This window comes from Eleutherodactylus coqui, chromosome 4 (assembly GCF_035609145.1).
Source record: "Eleutherodactylus coqui strain aEleCoq1 chromosome 4, aEleCoq1.hap1, whole genome shotgun sequence".
Taxonomy (NCBI): Eukaryota; Metazoa; Chordata; class Amphibia; order Anura; family Eleutherodactylidae; genus Eleutherodactylus; species Eleutherodactylus coqui.
Genome location: NC_089840.1, coordinates 284,981,454 through 285,005,362, shown reverse-complemented (window position 1 = coordinate 285,005,362; position 23,909 = coordinate 284,981,454). Strand labels below are relative to the sequence as shown.

Below are 23,909 nucleotides of genomic sequence, written 5' to 3'. Positions count from 1 at the left end.
AGGGATATCTAACACTAGGGAAGAGAGAGAGAGAGTATTCAAAAAGATCTAGAAAAGCTTGCACAGTGGGCAGCAACAAACAGAATGGTATTTAACAAGGAGAAATGCAAACTCCTACATCTGGGTAACTCTACCATTTTATAACACCTGAAGATGCTCTTAACAATCCAGGGCATAAATTAGATCATCTTGATGGTCACTAACAGAAGTACACATTAGGTGGCCGATGCTTTCAATCAAGATAACCCAAGAGGACAGCCAGATTCAAAATATTAACATGGTTTATTCCCTGCATAACTTTTCTACGGTTAAAATGTTTTGATTGTCGAGGAAAATATTTTCCACATTCTGGACATGAATACAGGTTTTTCCCTGTGTGACTTCTCTGATGTTAAATTAGAATTTGTTAATCTGTAAAATATTGTTAACAGTCTAAAGAAGAAAATTGCTTCTCCCTTGTGTGAATTCTTTGATGTTTAATTAGATTTGACTTAGAGGTAAAACACTTCCCACATTCTGAACAGGAAAATGGCTTCTTCTCTGTGTGAATTCTCTGATGTTCAACAAGATTTGATTTATATGCAAAACACTTCCCACATTCTGAACAGGAGAATGGCTTTTCCCCTGTGTGAATTCTCTGATGTACAACAAGACTTGATTTATCGGTAAAACACTTCCCACATTCTGAACAGGAAAGTGGCATCCGCCTTTTGTGAATTCTCTGATGATTTACTAGACTTGATTTAGAGTTAAAACACTTTCCACATTCTGAACAGGAAAATGATTTCTCTCTTGTGTGAGTTCTCTGATGTCTAACTAGATAGGTTTTCTGAGTAAAACACTTCCCACAATCTGAACAAGAATATTGCTTCTCCCCTATGTGAGTTCTCTGATGTTCAAGAAAATTTGACTTATGGGTAAAACATTTCCCACATTCTAAACAGGAAAATGGTTTCTCCCCTGTGTGAATTCTATGATGTTCAACAAGATTTGATTTATTGATAAAACCCTTCCCACATTCTGAACAGGAAAATGGCTTCTCTCCTGTGTGAATTTTCTGATGTTTAACTAGATAGGATTTCTGAGTAAAATATTTCCCACATTCTGAACAAGAAAATGGCTTCTCCCCTGTGTGAATTCCCTGATGATCAACAAGACTTGTTTTCCGACTAAAACACTTGCCACATTCTGAACAGGAAAATGGCTTCACCCCTGTGTGAAATCTCAGATGCTCAACAAGATTTGATTTATAGTTAAAACTTTTCCCACATTCCGAACAGGAAAATTGCTTCTTTTTCGTGTGAATTTTCTGATGTTCAACAAGATTTGATTTAAAGGTAAAAGACTTTCCACATTCTAAACAGGAAAATGGCTTTTCACCTGTGTGAATTTTCTGATGTTTAACAAGATGTGATTTATCTATAAAACTTTTTTCACATTCAGAACAGGAAAATGGCTTCTCCCCTGTATGAATTATCTGATGTTTAGCAAGATATGATTTATCCGTAAAACATTTTTCACATTCAGGACAAGAAAATGGCCTCTCCCCTGTGTGAAGTTTCTGATGTTGAACAAGATGTGCTTTCCGGCTAAAACACTTCCCACATTCTGAACAAGGAAATGGCCTCTCTCCTGTGTGAGTTCTCTGGTGTTTAACAAGATTTGCTTTACTTATAAAACATTTTTCACATTCTGAACAAGAAAATGGCCTCTCTCCTGTGTGAATTCTCTGATGTTCAACAAGATTTGGTTTATCTATAAAACATTTTTCACATTCCGAACAAGAAAATGGCCTCTCCCCTGTGTGAATTCTCTGATGTCTAACAAGATATGATTTTTGGGTATAGCATTTGCCACATTCTGAGCATGAATAGGACTTCTTCCTTGTGGCAGCTGTTTCTTCTTCAACATCTCTTCCGTAAATGTTATGTTGCTTACTAGTCTGTGATGAATCAGAAGATGGAACCTCTATAAAAGGATCAGATGACAGATGTTTGCTGTGAAGGGCTGAGGGTTTATCTGGGATAGTAGTAGGCTCCTCGCCTGTATCTTGTATGATACCATCATCATCTTCCACTGTAGAACCTGAAGATATCAGATGTCCCTCTGATCTCCTGGTGTCGTCATCTGCCAAGAATTAAACAGATTTTTATATTTTTGAATATAACAATTATATTAATATTTTATTACATTTCTATATAAACTGTTCATACACATTGTGAACAAGACAGGTTACACAAATCCCGCGCTCCAAAGTCTGTCGGTCGGTAATCGGTAAAGATTATGTATAAGGTTTTACTCATATGAATTTCTAGGTACCAGTCCGTGCACACTCTGCTCACACGTTATTCACACAGATTTAGTATACTTATTAATAAACCAGCACCCCATTCCTGAAAATGATTTTATATGCATTAATACTCCAGAAACCGTATCCTTTTGTTTTTACAGAAAATCTACAAATTCCTTAGGAACTCCCCAGGACACCCTATCACAGCCAAAATCAGGTCTATTACCAGTAATCTTTCAGAATATGTAGACCGCCATTTACAACGCTTTTTATATACCTTCTGGGGCCAGACGGGTTACTGAATGTACCCGCTTTAAAGTTTTGGATTTTACAGCGGTGGTCAGCATCCTGAGGTGAGGCAAACTGGTCAGAGTGTGGTGCAGGAAAAAGCATGTAGGCTTATTTACAGTTTCCTAAGAGCTAATGTGATCTGTGTTCCCTATTAGAGATGAGCGAGCACCAAAATGCTCGGGTGCTTGTTACTCGGGACGAAAATTTCGTGATGCTCGAGGGTTCGTTTTGAATAACGAACCCCATTGAAGTCAATGGGCGACCTGAGCATTTTTGTATATCGCCGATGCTCGCTAAGGTTTTCATGTGTGAAAATCTGGGCAATTCAAGAAAGTGATGGGAACGACACAGCAACGGATAGGGCAGGCGAGGGGCTACATGTTGGGCTGCATCTCAAGTTCCCAGGTCCCACTATTAAGCCACAATAGCAGCAAGAGTGGGCCCCCCCCTCCCAACAACTTTTACTTCTGAAAAGCCCTCATTAGCAATGCATACCTTAGCTAAGCACCACACTACCTCCAACAAAGCACAATCACTGCCTGCATGACACTTCGCTGCCACTTCTCCTGGGTTATATGCTCCCCCCCCCCCCCCCCGCACAACCCAGTGTCCACAGCACACACCAAAGTGTCCCTGCGCAGCCTTCAGCTGCCCTCATGCCACGCCACACTCATGTCTATTTATAAGTGCGTCTGCCATGAGGAGGAACCGCAGGCACACACTGCAGAGGGTTGGCACGGCTAGGCAGCGACCCTCTTTAAAAGGGGCAGGACGATAGCCCACTCTTCTGTCTTCTGTCTGCCAACCAGGCCAACTCTTCTGTAAAGAATTGAGGAGGCTGACTCCCACTGCGCCGCCCATGTTGGAGTTGGTATTCTACTATAGCTCTACGCTGCTCATAGAGCCTGGCCAACATGTGGAGCGTAGAGTTCCACCGTGTGGGCACGTCGCACAGCAGTCGGTGCACTGGCAGATTAAACCGATGTTGCAGGGTGGCAGCGTCCGTGTGGGACTTGCGGAAATGTGCGCAGAGCCGGCGCACCTTTCCGAGCAGGTCTGACAAGCGTGAGTAGCTTTTCAGAAAGCGCTGAACCACCAAATTAAAGACGTGGGCCAGGCATGGCACGTGCGTGAGGCTGCCGAGCTGCAGAGCCGCCACCAGGTTACGGCCGTTGTCACACACGACCATGCCCGGTTGGAGGCTCAGCGGCGCAAGCCAGCGGTCGGTCTGCTCTGTCAGACCCTGCAGCAGTTCGTGGGCCGTGTGCCTCTTATCTCCTAAGCTGAGTAGTTTCAGCATGGCCTGCTGACGCTTGCCCACCGCTGTGCTGCCACGCCGCGCGACACCGACTGCTGCCGACGTGCTGCTGCTGACACATCTTGATTGCGAGACAGAGGTTGCGTAGGAGGAGGAGGAGGGTGGTTTAGTGGAGGAAGCATACACTGCCGCAGATACCACCACCGAGCTGGGGCCCGCAATTCTGGGGGTGGGTAGGACGTGAGCGGTCCCAGGCTCTGACTCTGTCCCAGCCTCCACTAAATTCACCCAATGTGCCGTCAGGGAGATATAGTGGCCCTGCCCGCCTGTGCTTGTCCACGTGTCCGTTGTTAAGTGGACCTTCGCAGTAACCACGTTGGTGAGGGCGCGTACAATGTTGCGGGAGACGTGGTCGTGCAGGGCTGGGACGGCACATTGGGAAAAGTAGTGGCGACTGGGAACTGAGAAGCGCGAGGCCGCCGCCGCCATCATACCTTTGAAAGCCTCAGTTTCCACAACCCTATACGGCAGCATCTCCAGGCTGATAAATTTGGCTATGTGCACGTTTAACGCTTGAGCGTGCAGGTGCGTGGCGGCGTACTTGCGCTTGCGCTCCAACACTTGCGCTAGCGACGGTGCGCTGAGAGACATTGGTGGATGGGGCCGAGGACAGCGGAGGTGAGGGTGTGGGTGCAGGCCAGGAGACGGTAGTGCCTGTGTCCTGATAGGGGTGTTGGATCTCAGTGGCAGGTTGGGGCACAGGGGGAGAGGCAGCAGTGCAAACCGGAGGCGGTGAACGGCCTTCGTCCCACCTTGTGGGGTGCTTGGCCATCATATGTCTGCGCATGCTGGTGGTGGTGAGGCTGGTGGTGGTGGCTCCCCGGCTGATCTTGGTGCGACACAGGTTGCACACCACTGTTCGTCGGTCGTCTGCACTCTCAGTGAAAAACTGCCAGACCTTTGAGCACCTCGGCCTCTGCAGGGTGGCATGGCGCGAGGGGGCGCTTTGGGAAACAGTTGGTGGATTATTCGGTCTGGCCCTGCCTCTACCCCTGGCCACCGCACTGCCTCTTCCAACCTGCCCTGCTGCTGCACTTGCCTCCCCCTCTGAAGACCTGTCCTCAGTAGGCGTAGCAAGCCAGGTGGGGTCAGTCACCTCATCGTCCTGCTGCTCTTCCTCCGAATCCTCTGTGCGCTCCTCCCTCGGACTTACTGCCCTTACTACTACCTCACAGATAGACAACTGTGTCTCATCGTCATCGTCCTCCTCACCCACTGAAAGCTCTTGAGACAGTTGCCGGAAGTCCCCAGCCTCATCCCCCAGACCCCAGGAACTTTCCAAAGGTTGGGCATCGGTCACGACAAACTCCTCCAGTGGGAGAGGATTCGGAACCATTGCTGCCCATTCTGGGCAGGGGCCCGAGAACAGTTCCTGGGAGTCTGCCTGCTCCTCAGAATGTGTCATTGTAATGGAGTGAGGAGGCTGGGAGCAAGGAGGAGCAGCAGCCAGAGGATTCAGAGTTGCAGCAGTGGACGGCGCAGAACTCTGGGTGGTCGATAGATTGCTGGATGCACTTTCTGCCATCCACGACAGGACCTGCTCACACTGCTCATTTTCTAATAAAGGTCTACCGCGTGGACCCATTAATTGTGAGATGAATGTGGGGACGCCAGAAACGTGCCTCTCTCCTAATCCCGCAGCAGTCGGCTGCGATACACCTGGATCAGGAGCTCGGCCTGTGCCCACACCATGACTTGGGCCTCCGCGTCTTCGCCCGCGTCTACGTCCTCTAGGCCTACCCCTACCCCTCAGCATGCTGTATTACCAGTAGTGCAGAAACAGAACTTTGTAATTAAATGTGCCGCTTATTGGCCTGTGGTTGGAGGCTGACTTCGCTTACGGAACGCACAGCAGAGCCAGGAAAGAATTTTGCGCAAGCCTGCTGTAACACTTAGCTGGCTGTGTATGAATTAGGACAACTACCCCCAGCAGAGATGCAGTACACTGAGGACGGTCACAGGCAGCCCAAATAGATTTTTTTCCCCAAATTTTTTTGGAAAAGCCCACTGCCTACATAGACTGTATATGTCTTCTGTCCCTGCGTCACCACTACTGGCCCTGGACTATGTAAAATTACTGCAGACTGTTTCACTGTGGACAGGAATACAGCGGTGATGTAACAGGCAACACAGAGCCAGGAAAGAATTTTGCGCAAGCCTGCTGTAACACTTAGCTGGCTGCGTATGAATTAGGACAACTACCCCCAGCAGAGACCCAGTACACTGAGGACGGTCACAGGCAGTGCAAATAGATTTTTTTCCCCAAATGTTTTTGGAAAAGCCCACTGCCTATATAGACTGTATATGTCTTCTGTCCCTGCCTCACCACTACTGGCCCTGGACTATGTAAAATTACTGCAGGACGCAATGCTCTGGACGCAATGCTCTGCACGGCCGATATACAAAAAAATAAATAAATGTGCAACACTTCAAAAAGCAGCCTCAACAGTACTGCACACGGTCAGATGTGGCACTAAGAAGGACCGTTGGGGTTCTTGAAGCCTACAATAACTCCTAACGCTCTCCCTATAGCAACTCCAGCAAGACAGCACTTTCCCTGAACAATGTCAGAACGCATCTGTGATCTCGCCAGCCACTCACAGCAGGGGGGTGGTATAGGGTTGGAACGTCACAGGGGGAAGTTGTAATGCCTTCCCTGTCTTTCTATTGGCCAGAAAAGCGCGCTAACGTCTCAGAGATGAAAGTGAAAGTAACTCGAACATCGCGTGGTGCTAGTTTCGAATAACGAGCATCCCGAACACGCTAATACAATAACGAGCATCAAGCTCAGACGAGTACGTTCGCTCATCTCTATTCCCTACACATCCCTCATACTTCATCCTACTGTAGTGTATTTTATTGTATTTTAAAACCCTCACCAATTGCAGAATTGCTTTTAATGCAGCTTTACTTAATAGGATAAAATGATTGTATTATTTAATAATTTTATAATTCTATACAGTTTTACATAAATTTTTGAATTTAATATGTTGATATTATAGGTTTATGTTACTCATGTTTTACCTTTCTATTAATTTAACACTTTTTATTGTATTTTTTTCTAATTGATGCTCATAACTTTCTCCACCTTTGATTTTATAACTCTTTGCAATTTGGACGCCTTTAGGACAAAAACAGCTTTTCCTTGCCATATTCTATGATATATTATCCCATGAGGACTATAAATGTGCTGCTGGTTCAGTAATAAGCATACTGAATCTATCTGAATAACATGTCTGAATGGAGCATACGCACGGAATTGAGTCTAGAATTTACCCAGAATTGTGTCTGGTCAGGCAAGCGTACGTACATAATTTGATGGCCATTTTTCTTCGCCCACATGTCCGTATGGCATGTAGGATTTTTCTCATGTGTGCCAATCATGGGCGCAGGCAGGTACACACTTCTGGGTGGATAAGAGCTGCTGACGCCCCCTGCTGTAAACTGCCCTGTACTGTGCTGCAACTACAGTCTGCTGATCATGTGCTGCTGACCGGGGAATAAAGACGCATCTAGAAGGTTGGCACCACCATTATCAGTGGGCACACATGTGTTTGTAGCCATTCACTAACCCAGCTGACTGTTACTTGTACTAAGATGTGGGAAGTTCCTACTGAGCATGCCCAGTCCTTCTGGATCCAGCAGCAGAGGAGAGGGACATGATAATAGTACTTGCACATGTGCGGAGGCAGCACTGGGGACGGGGGTCCAGGTCTGATAGAGTGATTGGATGTTGCAGAGACCCTGACATAGTGCATGGGGTATCAGCTGGGGGCAGATGGAAGGAGCAGCTGAATGCAGAATGAGGATGGCTTCTCCTTACACGGCGCCTGTGGCTCTACCAAAACATTAAGAGGAAATAACATAACTGCTTGCATAGCTTATTGCTGTATATATCAGAAATATTCCATAAGGGGCCACGAGGGCCCAACATTCTGTAGTGGAAGCTGAGCTCACATCCCAGCACCATGCAGCCTGAAGAGCATTTGCCAGAGATCCCAGAATTGGCAGATCAACCATTGGCCCCCCGTTCTCTTCACAGATGAGATCAGCTTCACAATGAGCACATGTGACAGACATGAAAGAGTCTGCAGAGGATGGAGATCATCCACATCTGATGTGTGATTGAGATGTTCCCTCTATTCTTTTTAGCAGAATATATTGAATGTTTATATAAAAATATTATATAACATTTACACTTTATTATATACTAGCTGATTACACGGCTTTGCCCATGTATTTTTTTTTAGACACAAAAAGAATTTAAACATGTGTATGTATATATATATATATAAAAAAAGGTACTAATTTAATATATTCGTATATGATGAGGAGGTTGTCTGCGTAATATAATGGCATATGAGGAGAAGGTCGTCTGTGTAATATTTTACTGCATGAGGAGGAGGTCATCTGTGTAATGTATTGGTATATGAGGAGGTCGTCTGTGTAATATTAGTATTTGAGGAGCAGGTGGACTGTGTAATACTGGAATAATTAAAAATCAAAAACTCACCATCTTCCCCTGTAATTTTCGTTCCCAATAGCAACCAATCACAGCTCAGTTTTCATTTGTTATACTGCTGAGGTAAAATGAAAGCTGCACTGTGATTGGTTTCTGTGGGCAACACAGATTTAGTTTTGGACAGCTTTCATAAAAGTGGCTGCTGGGCTCATTTCTGTGTGGTACATAGTGGCTCAGTGCTGGTGGGAAGCTGCGTGGTAGTTGGAGCAGAGGAGGAGGTTGTCTGTGTAAGATATTATCTGGGAGCAGGAGGTCTGTGCAATATATTAGTATTAGACGAGGAGGAGGTAGTCCGTGTAAGACTGAAATAAAAACCATCTGCTCAAGTACATTTCCGGCATTCGACACCTCTCCCCCCTGGGGTAGTGGGGTTGTCTTATTCCACCCCCCAAAAAATTTGTCAATACGGAATGACTTATAAATGTATCAAGTTTGGTTGAAATTGTTCCAGATGTTCATGAGTTATGGTGGCGCATACACACATCCTATTTTATATATATAGATAAATTGTGGCTGAATAAAGGAATATACAGCTGAAAACCCCGACAACACAGACTCTTCTCTACATGTAGTCTCACCTGGGGGGTCATCTGTAGGGATCTCCTCCTTACACGGCTGATCCCCCCTCACATGTGTCTCTGTAGCATCAATAGGGAGCAGATCTTCCTCCAGTTTTACCAGCTGTGAAATAAATATTGTAAAAGTCATCACACAGTTGGAGAAGTCGTGTGGGAGGTTTTATATGGCCAGAAAAGGTCATTAATTAGTATGAGGAGCCGGAATGACATGACAGCAGTAGTGATCTGGGCCAAATAGCGGCAGGTCTCCTGTATAACTCCAACCTGTTGCTTCTTTATTCCAACCAGAAGTCTCCAGAACCAGAAAATAGTGATAAGATGTGGAGATCTAATGTCTGCGGTCGGCTGTAATCCGGCAATCTCCAGCTTTCTCATTACACAAGTATCAATCATATAATAAGACTAAACACAAGACCTTCCCAGCCGTCCTACAGACCAGAGGGAAGATTTCATGAGACCTTCTCTCCATCTACCTGATCATCCTGTGGAAGAAGAGGCCGGGGACATCTCTCCGCTGCTGCTCTCTTACTGGATCTACCTGCAGAAAATACAGACAGCCACTGAATTTATTCTCTACATACAAATAATAAAGGCCGTGTGGATTTAGTCCTGTCTATTACCTGGTGATGGTGGGTGCTGGTGGTCCTCCATCATGACGTCCTTGTACAGATCCTTGTGTCCTTCTAAATACTCCCACTCCTCCACGGAGAAATAGACAGTGACGTCCTGACACCTTATAGGAACCTGACAACACAATGATACCGTCATCACCCAGACACGTTATACCGCCATAGCGTTACTGTATAATGTCCCAGCATTCCCAGCAGCATCACCTCTCCAGTCAGCAGCTCAATCATCTTGTTGGTGAGTTCTAGGATCTTCTGCTCATTGATCTCCTCCAGTATCAGGGGGTGAGGTGGAGGCCCTGTGATTGGGCTCAGGGGTCTTCCCCATCCATCAGACACCGGGGCCTGACAGCCATCACTAGAAGTCTTCTTCACTACCGTGTAATCCTGTTTATGAGAAGACACATCCATAAATATCCCTGCAGACATTTCTAGTATCCTCCCCGTCTGGTCCGGCAGTTATGTCGGCTCTTCACATCTGTGTTCATCAGTTCCGTTATTCTATTCTGTTGGCTGTTCGACATTTTACCAGCTGCAATAGTTTCCAGCATTCCGGCCGTCTTCACACTCGGCTGCAGCATTTACAGTACAGGCCATGCGGGGGAGATTTATAAAATGTCTTTCACGCGGTGCCGGTATTTTCTATAACTAATCTACTTAGTCTTTGAGAACTGCGGCAGATTCTAAATCCGTAGCGAGACTATTTATACTACGGATTTATGCTGCGGATTTTGCACCCCTGAAGAACAAAGGATAAAATCAGCAGCAGTTTGGCAAGTAAGTCCGCAGCATAATATGAGCCATTAAGATGCGGATTTGGCCACTGCGTATTTACTGCGCAATAGCTGCAAGCTACCATTGCGGAACGCTTGCAGTAATCACGCTTCATGTGAAGGCGGCCGAAGGACTGAATCTGCAGTAAATCCTCCACCGTAGATGTGAACAGAGACTGACATAGATAAGAATGATGGAACGTGACGTCATCCCCAGAATCTCTCACCTCTCCTGTAAGCTGGAAGAGTATCTCTAGGGTGAGGGTGAATATACTCTCCGCCATCTTGTCCCGATTCCTCTCCATCCTTCTCGGGTCAATCAGGATAATTATCTGATATAGAAGATATCAGCTGAAGATCTTGAATGGGAAGAAGACGAGACAATGTAAAATCGCCGGGTCCAGATTGAATACACCCAAGTTTTCTAAAGGAATTAAGTGACATGATGGCTAGACACTATTGAGACCGGGGTTGTAGCACTGGATTGACGCATTGCCTGTGTAGTTCCAATATGCAAAAAGGGGTCTGAAAGAGAGACTAGTAACTACAGGCTGGTAAGTCTCACTTCAATAATTGGAAAAATATTTGAGGGATTTCTGAGAGACGCCATCATAGAATACCTCCAGGAAAACAACACCATAACCCCTCATCAGCATGGGTTCATGAGGGGTCGATCATGTCAGACCAATTTGATCAGCTTCTACAATGAAATAAGTTCTAGGCTGGACCTGGGAGAGTCTATTAATCTTATATATCCGGATTTCTCTAAAGCATTTGACACCGTGCCGAATAATAGGCTGATATATAAAATGAGACAGCTCAGCCTGGGTGAAAACGTGTGTATCTGGGTAAGGAACTGGCTTGGAGATAGAAAGCAGAGGGTGGTAATAAATGGTTCATACTCTGGGCGACAGGGTGTCACAGGGTTCCGTATTAGGCCCCATTCTGTTCAATATATTTATCAATGACCTGATAGAGGCACAACTCAGAAAAATATCAATATTTGCAGATGATACAAAATTATATACGAAAATTAATACAACTGGGGACGATCTATGGCTACAAAATAATATAATAATCTTTTATAATAATAATCTTTATTTGTATAGAGCCAACTTATTCCGCAGCGCATAAAATAACCTAGATAAGTTGGGGGCTTGGGTAGAAAAATGGAAAATGAAGTTCAATGTTGATAAATGTAAGGTTCTGCACATGGGCAGGAGAAACGGATGTCACCAATATACACTAAATGGGGTACTGCTAGGGAAAAGTGATATAGAAAAAGACCTGGGGGTACTAGTGGGCTGTAGATTTAACTGGAGAAATCAATGCCAGTCAGCTGCTGCAAAAGCTAACAAAGTCTTGGGGTGCATTAAAAGAGGTATAGGGGCGAGGGACGAGAACATTATCCTCCCACTATATAAGGCCCCACATGGAATACTGCGTACAGTTCTGGTCACCGGTGCTCAGAAAAGATGCTGGAGTGCTTGAGGGGGATGAAAGAAGGGCAACTAAATTAATAAACGGAATGAAAGGACTGGAATACCCAGAGAGGCATCAAAATTGGGATTATTCACCCTGAAAAAAGACGGTTAAGGGGCGATCAAATACCTATGTATAAATACATGAGGGGACAATACAAGGATCTCTCCCATGATCTGTTTATACCCAGGACTGCGACGGTAACAATAGGGCATCCTCTATTTCTAGAGAAAAGCAGGTTTCATCACCAACTGAGGAGGGGATTCTTTACTGTAAGAGCAGTGAGACTGTGGAACTCTCTGCCTGAGGACGTGACGATGGTAAAATCCAGAGGAGTTTAAGATGAGACTAGATGCCCTTTTAGAGCGCTATGCTATTACAGGATATAGACATTAGCTGACCAACGGTGTTGTTGATCTCAAATGTTGATCCAGGGATTACTCTGCCTGCCATCATGGAGTCAAGAAGGAATTTCTTTCTTCCAAATGAGCTTGGCTTGTTGGGCTTCTTCTTGCCGTCCAAGGGGGAGGGGAGGTTTAATGCAGGAAGAATTAGATGAATATGGTTTTCATTAAGCCTAACATACTATGTGACGTAGAAAATCCCCTATAATTATACAATTACCGGACATTCACCCCTCTTCCCTTACGCAACACTGCTGACCCCGAACACAGCCCCCTCCACACCCCACTGCTCGGCCCCCACTGCTGACCCGCAGTTCATTATCACCATTATTAGCCATCTTCTGTCTTCCTGGCTGACAGGACTGCCGCCCAGCGGTAATGTTCCCAGCATTACCCGACTCATCCCGTGAACTCCAGACACACTGGGCGCAGGGCTGGAGAGAGGGCGGAGTCAGGTGATGCTGGGAACAGAGCGGCACTGGGTGATACATAGGGGGCACTATAACTAAGTGGGCCAACAAAGGCAGCATTATAGTAGAGTGGAGTCACAAAAGTACACCTGAATTAAAGGGAAAGAGACATTACTGATTTGTCAGGTCACAGAAGATGCATTAGTGCTATGAGGGAGTCACTGAGAGGTTAATTGGAGCAGCGTCAGGATGGACAGCGTGTGCAGAGACTAGTCATAGCTGGAAGAAGCCTTTATGGCGGTCTGGGCCCAGAGAAAGAAGATAAATGTATGACTCCAATCAGAGGACACATCACCTGTGATCACTGAAAGTAACTGCACTGTAATCACTAATACTGGAAGTAACTGCACTGTAATCACTATCTCTGTGTGCAGCTGGTGTGTTTTAGAGCTGTACTATCACCCTGAGGGGGTCAGTAAGCTTCCAACATACAAGGATACATAAAATACTAGAACTTAATGTGCGCAATGATTTTTGATACGTTTCTGTAAAATTAAAACCTGCTGATTACACTGGTTACACTGAATAATAGCCGCACGTCTCATTTTGAAGTTATTTAACTCCTTAGTGACCAAGCATTTTCTTCATAACTCCTTTATTTATCCATCGATGTCGCTGTATGAGGGCTTGTTTTTTGCGGGAGGAGTTGTATTTTTCAATGTTACTAGCAAATGTGCCGTATACTGTACTGAAAAACATTTAAAAAGTTCCAAGTGGAGTAAAATGAAACAAACACATGAAATTCCACTATCTTTTGGTGCGCCTTGTTTCTGCGGCCCATAAACTGCAACAAAAATGACATGATAACTTTATTCTATGGTTCAGTATAATTACTACGATACCAAAACTTATGTAGTTTATTTTTTGCTATACTACTTTTATTTTTTTTTCAAAATCATTTAATTTTTTAAAAATTATTTTCCGCTGCTATTTTCTGCGATCAAAAACTTTTTTTTCCATCCACATAGTTCTGCATGGGCTCATTTCTTGCAGGACGTCCTGTAGTTTACGTTATTACCATAATGGAATACATATGAATTTTTGCTCCTATTTAAATTACATTATTTCTTGGAGACAGAAATTTTGGAGCCTGGGACAGCTTACAACACCTGGCCGATGTCCTCCTGTGCCGCTAAGGATTGAAAAGAGTCCCCTCTAGGGCGGATCCGTGACCACAGGCACTTACGGGACCCACGGCCTAGCGAGGCCTGCACATTCCCGGCCTTGATTACTGAAACCATCCAGGCAGGCACTGCAAATGAGTAGACAGTAACAGCCTCACCTGTCAGCTGTGGAGCTCGCCGCAGACCCAACCATCCTCTGGGGAGCGGTGGTGAGGAGGAAAGTCAGTACGGTGCTGTGTAGCTGCTTGGCTCAGCAGGAGAGAAGGTGAGGAGAGGTGATGAGCCTGCTCCGCTCTGGAGAGGGCATGTCTGTCGGCTCTGAGCCCATGGTGACTGCAGCAGCCCATCAATCAGGGCGACCCTGGTTCTCACACCAGAGCATCAGGATAACACTCTCCAAGTAATAGCCTATCTCGCTCATCAACCTCAGGAGACTCTACAAGCTGCCGCGGTGGTACGAGAGGTGTCCAGATTTCTTATGCCGATGTTTGACAAACGATTGGAAGTGCCTTACACCTCTATCAACTGTGCCCTCTCCCTTATAACCACAAATGCCCAGAAAATAACAGAACTAGAAAATAAAGTGGGTTCTCAGGAGATCTCAGTCTCCAACAATCAATTACAATGTGTTGAGAAATGGAGCAGAACCTGAAGGAGAAGCTTGAGGATTTGGAGAATCAAGACTGCAGAAACAACTTGCGCTTCATAGGTATCCCAGGGAACATCATGGGTTGTGAATTTCTTACTCTCCTGACAGAGTAGCTTCTTAAAGCTCTATTTCCAGACATACCCATTGATAACACCTGTATAGAAAGAGTCCATAGAATTGGACCCCCCAGAATACTTAAAACACATTGGGCTAACTATTTGGACAACGATATCGAACACTTTAATAACACCCCTCTGCTTTGGGTGATGCCCAAACCAGCAATGAGAGGCCATGTGATAAGCTATGTCTCATTTAAGAGGAAACAGATCAGGTCTCAATTCAGTAAACCCCAACATTCCCTGCTGACCCCACAGCGGCAGCTCGCCGCTCCCCTTCCCAACAAAACTAACTAACCTATGAACAAACTAAACAAACTTTAGAAGCTTTCGTGCAACGGCAGGCGGTTTGGCTCACTAAACTGGAACAGAATAAATTTTACCTCCAAGCCAATAAACCTGGCAGATTGCTGGCAAGTATAGCAAACTCACAACAAAAACACAAACCAATCACATATCACAGACCCACGCACAGGGATGAGATACTCCGAACAAACAGACAGAGGGGACCATATGCAACTACTTTGAAGACCTCTATAGGGCAACCCCCACTGACATGAAGAAGATAGACTCCTGGCAACAGTTTCTTGTATTACCCAAACTCACACCGGACCAGGTAGCCTTCCTGGAGTCACCGTTCTCAGATCAGGAGATACGGGAGGTGATCATGGCTGCACCAAATAGTAATACCCCAGGCCCCCAATGGCTTTAGTAGTGAGTATTACAAGATCCTGCTGACAGAGATGGCTCCCATAGTAACCAAACTATTTAACGATATATACACCCAAAATGTACAGTTTGACTCGATTCTTGACTCCAGGACCAAACACATTCTTAAACCCAATAAAGATCCCACACTAGTCCAGCCCTATTGCCAATTTCCCTACTAAATAGTGATTATAAATTCCTGACAAAGGCTCTAGCCAGCCGCCTCCAAAGCCTACTCTCCACTCTCATACATCCCTCCCAATGAGGATTCACAATATGCAGACACTTTACCAAAAATATATGAACGGCCATCGCTGCAACGATAGACGCTGGTAAACCGCACGCCCCTCAGATGTTACAACTTGCCCTAGATGCAGAAAAGGCGTTTGACAAAGTATCTTGGCCTTTTCTAAATTCCACTCTACAACATAGGAAATTTGGGGCAAATTTTTGCAATTTCATACAATATATCCAACCAGAAATAAACACCACTTTCATGGTAAATGGTCATATAACCCAACCTATAGATATCTTTAGGGGAACTAGACAGGGTTGCCCCCTCTCGCCCCTACTATTTAATCTTTCACTGGACCCCCTACTTTATCATTTTCAGCCAGTGCCATTAGTACAGACAATCCAAGTGAGCCACCCTGATATTTCGGTAGCAGTGTTCGTGGACGACATACTTCTAATCATTAACAGCCCGTCTAAGTCTCTCTCACTGATCCTGCGGGACCTTCGGGAACTGGGCTCTCCACTGGGATATTTTCTTAGCCTGGAAAAATCGGAGGCTCTATTGCTGAACGGCCCATCGCGACCGAGCTGGACTCATAGATACTCATATTCACAATTGACAATTGCTTTCACTGTCGGGAGGCGGGGGTGGGTCTCCGCCATTGCTTGTGGGACTGCACGCTAGTTCAGACCTTTCGGATCAGAGTACATAGATTCACTACAACACATCTAAGGTCGGCCTGCCTGTTTAACCCGACATGGGCAACTTTTTTCCTTCTCAATAATTTTTATTTGTTTTATAATAATCAAACAAAAATAAGAGAAATTTTACATATTTGTTGCATTAGAATACAATTACCATGACAGATATTTTAACCCCTTAGTGACAAAGCCTGTTTGCGCCTTAGTGACGGAGCCAAATTTTGGAAATCTGACATGCGTCGTTCAAGGTAGCATAACTTCGTAAAGGCTTTACATATCCAAGTGATTCTGACATTGTTTTTTCACCACATGTTGTACTTCATTTTGGTTGTAAAAAGAGACCAATATAATTTGTGTATATTTATTAAAAGTGCCAAAATTGGGAAAATTTTGAAAAAATTGTCATTTTTTCACATTTTCAACTGTAATATCTCAAATATGTCCAAACATACTGTACAAATTTTTGATAAGATATATATTTCCATCTGTTTACTTTATTCTGAATGCACATTTGAAAAACTTTTGTGTTTTTTTTAACCATTTAGATGACGTACAAATTTTACATTACTTTTCAGCATTTTGAGGAGCACTTTGTTTTCCTGCACCAAGCCAAGTTTGCAAAGGCTCATGAGTGTCAGAATAATAGATACCCCTCCAAATGACCCCATTTTAAAAACTATACTCCTTAATGTATCCACTGAGGGGTGTCATGAGTATTTTGACCCCACCTTTTGTTTTCAGGAATGAATTAAATTTAGAGGAGAAAAAATACAATTTCATATTTTTGCAAATATGCCATTTTAAAGATATATTTTTTTCCTATAGTGTCCATGAAAATGAGGATTTACACTCCAAAATGGATATCCCCGTTTCTCCCGTGTTCAGAAACATACCCACTGTGGCCCTAATCTTATGTCTGGATGCACAACGGGGCCCAAAATGAAAGGAGTAGTCGATGTCTTTCAGAACTGAAATTTTGCTTGAAGGCGTTTTAGGCCCCATGGCACTTTTGTAGAGCTCTTGAGCGGCCAAAACCATAGAGAACCCCCACAAATGATCCCATTTTAAAAACTAGACTCTAAACGAATTTATCTAGGGGTGTACTGCCCATTTTGACCCCACAGTTTTTGAATGAATTCTAGCAAAGCAAAAGGAAAAAATTGTGATTTTCGTTTTTTTGTCAATTCTGTCATTTTAAAAACAGCTTTTTTTGTACAGCACACACATGAATGAAGCCTTGCACCCCAAAATGGATACCCCTGTTTCTCCCGTGTTCAGAGACATACCCATTGTGGCCCTAATCTTATGTCTGGATGCACAACAGGGCCCAAAATGAAAGGAGTAGTCGGTGGTTTTCAGAACTGAAATTTTCCTTGAAGGCGTTTTAGGCCCCATAGTACATTTGTAGACCTCTTGAGCGGCCAAAACCAAAGAGAACCCCCACAAGTGACCCCATTTTGAAAACTAGACCCCTTAACGAATTTATCTAGGGGTGTACTGTGTATTTTTACGCTACAATTTTTGAATAAATCTAAGCAAAGCAGTAGGAAAAAAATGACAATTTTCATTTTTTTGGCAGTTGTATCAATTTAAAAACTGTTGTTTTTGTATAGCACACATAGGGATGAAGACTTTCACCCCAAAATGGATCCCCCTGTTTGTCCCGTGTTCAGAACCATACCCCTTGTGGCCCTAATCTACTTAAAGGACACATGGCTGGGCCTATAATGGAAGGAGCACCCGTTGGATTTCAGGGTACAACGGAATAAATTCCAGGCCCCATTGCCCACTTATAGAGCCATTGAGCGTCCAAAACGATAAAGAACCCCCTCAAATGACCCATTTGAAAAACTAGACCCCTTAATGAATTCATCTAGGGGTGTACTGCATATTTTGACCCCACAGTATTTGAATGAATCTAAGCAAAGCAGAAGGAAAAAATTATAATTTTCATTTTTTTGGCAATTTTGTCAATTTAAAAACTGGTTTTTTTGTACAGTGTACATAGAAATGAAAACGTTTACCCCAAAATGGATACCCCCGTTTGTCCCATGTTCAAAAACATTCCCGTTGTGGCCCTAATCTACTTATAGGACACATGGTTAGGCCTATAATGGAGGGAACACCCGTTGGATTGCAGGGCACAACTGACTGAATTCCAGGACCCATTGCCCACTTGTACAGAATAAAAATTGACTCCCTAAAAATATCCCCCCCCCACACACACACACCCCTACCCCTCCGCACCCTTTTCGGCGTTCCCCAAATCTTAGATAAAAGTAATAATGTGAAGTGTGTAGTATTTCCGAAGACAGGGGTAACTACGGAGGCTCGGTGGGATGGGCCCATGGGGCAATAAAACCGTGTATCCCCCCTCCTCTCATGCTTTTTGGGGGTATTTCTTGACCTCCGCGGCAGGGATGGGGTGTAAAAATTGGCGCTCTGTGAGTCTCCGTAAGCTTGTTGAGGTGCGGCGGTCTCGCACAGAAGACGCTCAACAAGCTGCTCCTGGAACTGCAGGAAGGCAAGCGTTCCTGGGGCTTCTTGTAAAATACGTATTACAGGTAGCGGTCTGAATAACGCCAGGCTCACGCAGAATCCGGGAAAGTTTATGGATGAGGATTGCGTCGGGGTGCAAATACGGAGGCCTCCGTTAAAAAGTTTCATCTCCTCTCACCGATCGCATTAGTGAGGGGAGATGAAGCTTCACCTTTTTTTTTACTTTTACGTGATCGCCATTATCCATTGGATAACGGCAAACACGTGACCAGAAACCGCTCACCGCGGCTCTCCGTGAAATCTCCAGGCTCTCGGCTAAATTTTGTAGCCAGGAGCAGGGAGATTTTAAATTATCCTGGCAATCCACAGCTTTTGCGCATGCGTCCGCCATTTTGGCGACGGGCGCGTGCGCAGAAGCTGGGTTAAGGTCCGTGGATAAATCTGTGGGCCTTAGGTATGTCATTTCATCCACCCTCACGGATATGATCCGTGGGGGGTGATGAGCCGTAAGATTTTTTAACTTTTAAAAAAAACTTTTTTACACCTTTTTTTTAACTTTACATGATCACTGTCATCCATTGGATGACAGTGATCATGTCCCCAGTGACATCCCTCTGCTCCGGGCTACACATGGCAGCTTGGAGCAGAGGAATTTTTATTTTCCCGGGGCGCGAGCCCCTCTGTGCACGAGCCCGATGTCAATCATCGGGCGCGCATGCGCAGAGGGGAACTTCGGGTCCCGGAGCATCGGGACACCGCTGAGGACCGGGGGTGAGTATTTTCACCTCCCCTCATGGATCCGATCCATGAGGGAAGGTGAAACGGACACTTTTTAAAAACTTTTTTAAACTTTTCCGCGATCGCCGCTATCCAATGGATAGCGGCGATCGCGGGCCCGGGGACCGCTCACCGCGGTCCCCGGTAACACCTCCTGGCTTCCAGCTACCTTCGAGAGCCAGGAGATTTTAATTTTGCCGGGGGCTCCCGGGCCTTTGCGCATGCGCGTGACGTCATTGTCTGGCGCGCATGCGCAGAAGACCGCCGGCGGGTCCGGGAGAAGCATATCTCCGGGGTACACCGCCGACGAGCTGCGTGAGTATTTTCAGCTTCCCTGATGGATCCGCTCCATCAGGGCAGCTGAATCTTTACTTTTTTTCACTATTTTATTTACTTTTTTGAGATCGGCGCTATCCATTGGATAGCACCGATCGCAATGCCGGGGGGGACTGCCCGCATCCTGGGATGACAGCTCCATGCTGTCAGCTACCTGCGGGCACCGACAGCATGGAGCTGTCACGTCCTCAGGCCAGTGGGCATTAATCCAAAGAGGATGCATAAAACTACGTCCTCTAGGATTAAGGCCCACTTACTGAGGACGTAGTTTACCGATAGGGCAGTCGTTAAGGGGTTAAACATGCATTGCGTTGCTGAATAGTATTACGAAATATAAAAAAGTAGTTGCCAGGTTGATGTAGTTCATCATTTGAGGACTAGATATCAACTATAAACCAGAAACCTATGTGTATCACTTGAAGGCTTTTACTTTATGGTAAAAGGGTCTATTAGCGAAATAAGAGGGGGGTTAAGGCATGGAGATATAGGAAGGGGGTATGTGGAGTGATTTGTATGCTAGTTAGTTGAGGGATGATTTGTCAGCCACAGGTTCCATTTCGGACTGCCAGCATTGTTTCATAGGTGCAGTTTGAACACATTAACCAGGATGAAATCAGATGTACATCAGGTAGTCGAAAACTATTACCCATGGTGGCCATGGCCGGGGTTAAAGCAGTCCTGCAGACTGTGACGGCTCTTTATGGAAAAACTATCTTTCCTCATGCGTGTGGATTAGGCGGAGGCAACAATAGCAAAAGAAGCACAGGTCCAAAGTTTCTTTGAATTATGGGAGAGCTTCACTGAGATTTTGCCTCAACGGGTAAAAGGATCTATTAAGGAGTCCCTTAAACTAACTTGCTGGTACTTGGAGTAATGGTGGGAGACCCGCCAATAAACACCACATAGAAGTGTTCTATGATGGGGGGCGAGAGACCTGGGCACCACGGTGTGGAAACGGGTCCTGGGACCTCCCTATACCGAAACGGAGATAATAGTAAGAGGGGGATAAAAAAAAAAATGACACTCAAAATACATCTAAGAATCGTTTTGGCTCAATGGTTATTGTTGGCCTGGTTGAAAGCCTCTGTTGTTACCCCCCCCCCCCCTTCCTCTGTGTTCCACCCCCCCAATAAAGAAAGAAACATCTCTTTTCCCTACTTCCCAATATCCCCCTGATGAATCATACGAGGAGAAGTTTGGAATGTCCGTATCTAAGCTGGATTAGATGAGTTATATGAAGAATTCTCAGGAAAAAGTATTTTTTATTGAACATTCATATATGACCAGTTTACCTTTTGTAATGTGGAAAAGAGTTTAATACCGTGTTTCCCTGAAAATAGGACAGTGTCTTATATTAATTTTTGTTCAAAAAGGTTTAACTTTTTTACATGTATAGATGCCTGGACACTATTTAAATTGACTTTTTAAATTAACTGTTAGTAGGGCTTAATTTTGGAGTAGGGCTTATATTTTAAGCATCCTCAAAAAGCCTGAAAAATCATTTTGCATCCTCATAAATTCTGGAAAATCATGCTATGTCTTATTTTCAGGGAAACAGGGTAGAAACATTTAAATATAAAACAAACATCCACTAAGAAGTGCTGTCAGCTCCGCCGCGTCTTCTACCCGGTCCCTGGCAGTTGTCTCAGGCATTTTTTTCTGGTCAGGAATTGGAAAATATCCGCCTCCGCTTGATGAACCAATCATAGCCATTCATTCATTTATTGAATGGTCGTGATTGGTTCATCGAGCGCTGGCTCTGATTGGCTGAGTGCTTCGACGCTCAGCCAATCAGAGGAAGCACTTCCTGGAGGCGGGGATTTTATAATCCCTGACCAGAAGAAATGCCTGAAGACAACAGCCGGGCAGAAGACGCGGCGGAGCGGACAGCACGTCTTAGGTGATCTATGTGTTTGGGGGTTTTCCTGCAGCTAGGGCTTAGTTTAGGGCTTTGACATTAGGATTTCCTCCTGTAAAAGTTGCATCACACATAGACCGCGCTTTCATGTGAAGCAACAGAGAGGAAGATCCATAAGGGAACATGAGCTACAAAACATCACCGGTCACGGGCATATTGTGAACCCAGCATGCTACACAACATTGCAAATGTGAAGGAACCAATAGGAAAGCTCGGGCTTCACATACATGCGACTTGTCGGATTAGTCGGGGCTTGAGTCAATCACAAAAATAATACCAAGGACACGACTTGTCAGAAGCTGTCCCAGTCCACGGTGCTCCAACCGCAGCAATTGGTAGGAGAATCGGGAGACGGCCCCCTGGTTGTCCGCGGCGTTATCTCCTCCGACATCAACACTGATGGCACAATGCTCCCGGTCATTCTAGATCGGCGCTACAGACCCTCGTCATCCAAGCGGGATAACTAACTAACTTGTCCCCCTGCTTCCACCCTGCTTATCGCATACGACCTCCACCCCCCCTGCACCCTCTTACCGCCCCCTGCTTCCTAACAATTGATCTGCACATGTAACTCCCAGCCTCCATAAATCTGCCCCCCAGTGCTGGTGCCCCCACATACCTCCACCTGCAGCAGGACAGGACCTGTGATGGTGTCACTGTCATGTGATCAGTGTGTGGGAGGAGACAAGGGGTCACATGACCAGGTCTATCCGCTCAGTGGATGCAGGACTCTGCTGTGTGAGGATGTATTCAGAGAGTGGATGGAGCAGAGCTGAGAGTGTGCGAAACGGAGGAGCGGAGCCGAGCGTGTGCGAGACGGAGGAGCGGAGCCGAGCGCGTGCGAGACGGAGGAGCGGAGCCGAGCGTGTGTGAGACGGAGGGGCGGAGCCGAGCGTGTGGGAGACGGAGGGGCGGAGCCGAGCGTGTGGGAGACGGAGGAGCGGAGCCGAGCGTGTGTGTGTGCGAGACGGGGGAGCGGAGCCGAGTGTGTGTGAGACGGAGGAGCGGAGCCGAGCGTGTGTGAGATGGAGGATCGGAGCCGAGCGTGTGTGTGTGCGAGAAGGAGGAGCAGAGCCGAGCATGTGTGTGCGAGAAGGAGGAGCAGAGCCGAGCATGTGTGAGACGGAGGGGCGGAGCCGAGCGTGCAAGACGGAGGAGCGGAGCCGAGCGCGTGCGAGACGGAGGAGCGGAGCCGAGCGCGTGCGAGACGGAGGAGCGAAGCCGAGCGCGTGCGAGACGGAGGAGCGAAGCCGAGCGCGTGCGAGACGGAGGAGCGGAGCCGAGCGCGTGCGAGACGGAGGAGCGGAGCCGAGCGCGTGCGAGACGGAGGAGCGGAGCCGAGCGTGTGCGAGACGGAGGAGCGGAGCCGAGTGTGTGGGAGGAGACAAGGGGTCACATGACCAGGTCTCCCCGCTCAGTGGATGCAGGACTCTGCTGTGTGAGGATGTATTCAGAGAGTGGATGGAGCGGAGCCGTGCATGTGTGCACGGGGGAGCGGAGCCGAGCGTGTGTGTGCGAGACGGAGGAGAGGAGCCGAGCGCGTGCGAGACGGAGGAGCCGAGCTGAGCCGAGTGCGTGTGAGACGGAGGAGCTGAGCCGAGCGTGCGTGTGAGACGGAAGAGCTGAGCCGAGCGTGCGTGTGAGACAGAAGAGCTGAGCCGAGCGTGCGTGTGAGACGGAAGAGCTGAGCCGAGCGCGTGCGAGACGGAGGAGCGAAGCCGAGCGCGTGCGAGACGGAGGAGCGGAGCCGAGCGCGTGCGAGACGGAGGAGCGGAGCCGAGCGTGTGCGAGACGGAGGAGCGGAGCCGAGTGTGTGGGAGGAGACAAGGGGTCACATGACCAGGTCTCCCCGCTCAGTGGATGCAGGACTCTGCTGTGTGAGGATGTATTCAGAGAGTGGATGGAGCGGAGCCGTGCATGTGTGCACTGGGGAGCGGAGCCGAGCGTGTGTGTGCGAGACGGAGGAGCGGAGCCGAGCGCGTGCGAGACGGAGGAGCCGAGCTGAGCCGAGTGCGTGTGAGACGGAGGAGCTGAGCCGAGCGTGCGTGTGAGACGGAAGAGCTGAGCCGAGCGTGCGTGTGAGACGGAAGAG

General features: G+C 46.4%; 1 pseudogene; it reads right to left on the bottom strand.

Moving 5' to 3' along the window:
* Positions 1 to 201: 201 nt before the first annotated feature.
* Positions 202 to 23,909, bottom strand: part of LOC136626739 (zinc finger protein 850-like) — a 67,052-nt pseudogene continuing 43,344 nt past the window's right edge.